The 1,638-nt window shown below is 45.9% G+C and overlaps 1 pseudogene; it reads right to left on the bottom strand.

The window, feature by feature from the left end:
- Window positions 1–238: 238 nt before the first annotated feature.
- LOC123388326 lies at window positions 239–1,410 on the bottom strand (annotated as a pseudogene).
- Window positions 1,411–1,638: the final 228 nt, after the last annotated feature.

The raw sequence follows: 1,638 nt of genomic DNA, 5'->3' as shown, positions 1-1,638 counted from the left end.
GACTAACACACCCTTTTAATATGTTTTTAAATATTTTTAGGTTTAAAAAGTGTTTAAAGTTTGTAGTTCCTAGTAGGAAAACATTATCTGAATGAATACCCTAATGGCAAACCATTGTAGAATGTTTCAGTTGCATGGGGAGCAGAGGGGTAGGGATTCTCTTCACAGCACCCCAGCTTTCTTCATGAGAAGGTCAGAGATATACTGGTTTGTATTATTGCGACATCCATTAGGTGATCGAAGTTGCTTTTTCTTCAGCAAAGGCTTTATTTGTCAGAAGGGCATTATGCTTGACCTCCAAATTTGGCTGACAATTTACTGATGAGATTCATAACCTTTGGGTTGCTCTGATATTTTAACATATTCGCTGGGTTCTGGGCCACATCCTGGAAGGCCACCATAACTTCTGGATCCTGCATGGCTGCAAGAACTTCTGGATCACTAAGAATTTCATTGAGCCCAGGCATTCCTGCCATTCCAGGCATCCCCCCTGCCATTCCAGGCATTCCTCCAGGAAAATTACCAGGTATTCCCCCAGGAAAGCCACCTGGGAAAGAGCCATACTGAGCTCCTGATTGTCGTCTGGCTTCTTCCTCCCTCTGGGCTCTCTCGTGTTCTTCCCGAGCCTTCTTAACCCTTTCTATTCTTTCTTTGATCGCTCGCTCTTCACGTTTTCGCTCGTATTTTCTCTGATGTTCAGCAATTTTCTGGGCCCTCGGTTGAACTTCTTTCAGCATCACACTAGCATCTTCATCATAATCCAGCTTGCAAGCAAGGGCAAGATCATGTGCTGCTTCTTCCCAATGGCCCAGAAGTCTATGTGCTTTCCCGGGCCACTTATAAGGCTGAGTTGAATCAGGATTTATTTCAATAGCTCTGTCACAGTCTCGAATGGCAGCATTTGGCTTCTGTAATTTGATGAAGACACTGGCTCTCTTGGCATACAGAATGGCCAAGCGAGGATTTAGTTTGATGGCATCTGTGAACAAGTCAATGGCTTTCTGTAGTTCACCATCATTTAGGGCATCAATGGCAGCCACTTTTTTATTATTTGCCTGATCCATCATTTCCTCAGTTATCTCTGCATTTTCATCTCCCATTTCTTGAGGGGCATCGGTATCTGGTTCAATCACACCTTCATTGTCAATTTCTAGATCACTCTCCTCACTTGATGGTTCATCTGTCTTTATGTTTTCCTCCGCCTTCTTACTATCTGGTTTTTCTTCCTTGATACTGTCTTCTGATTTAGTTTTATGAGTGGCAGGTGGTATTTTACCCCCCCATGCTCTCCACCCACTCCAGCAGGAAACGCATTTCCTCGGTGTGCAAAACGCTCGGATCCTGCTTACGCATTTTCACGAAAGCCCGAAGCTCGCTCACTTTGCGGGGGTCCATGGTCCAGAGGCAGTGGCAGGCGGCAGGCGCGGCTGGCGTTGCGACCCGATTCCAGGCGCAGGTACTAGCTCAGCGTGATCGTGTAGAAGGGGGCGGCTGCCGTGAGGCAGAACAGACTAGAACCTCCCCGGCGCTGGCTCCGCCTACCCCCCAGATTATGGCTTTATTATAAACTTCTGTTGAATTTTCCAAACACACAATATAAGAGATGCCATTTTTTGAGCACTTACTCCATAGTAAATG

Source organism: Mustela putorius, unplaced genomic scaffold, assembly GCF_011764305.1.
Source record: "Mustela putorius furo isolate JIRA1106 unplaced genomic scaffold, ASM1176430v1.1 tig00003898_pilon_pilon_pilon, whole genome shotgun sequence".
Taxonomy (NCBI): Eukaryota; Metazoa; Chordata; class Mammalia; order Carnivora; family Mustelidae; genus Mustela; species Mustela putorius.
The sequence above is the reverse complement of the archived record's forward strand: the minus strand, read 5'-3'. Positions and strand labels throughout refer to the sequence as shown.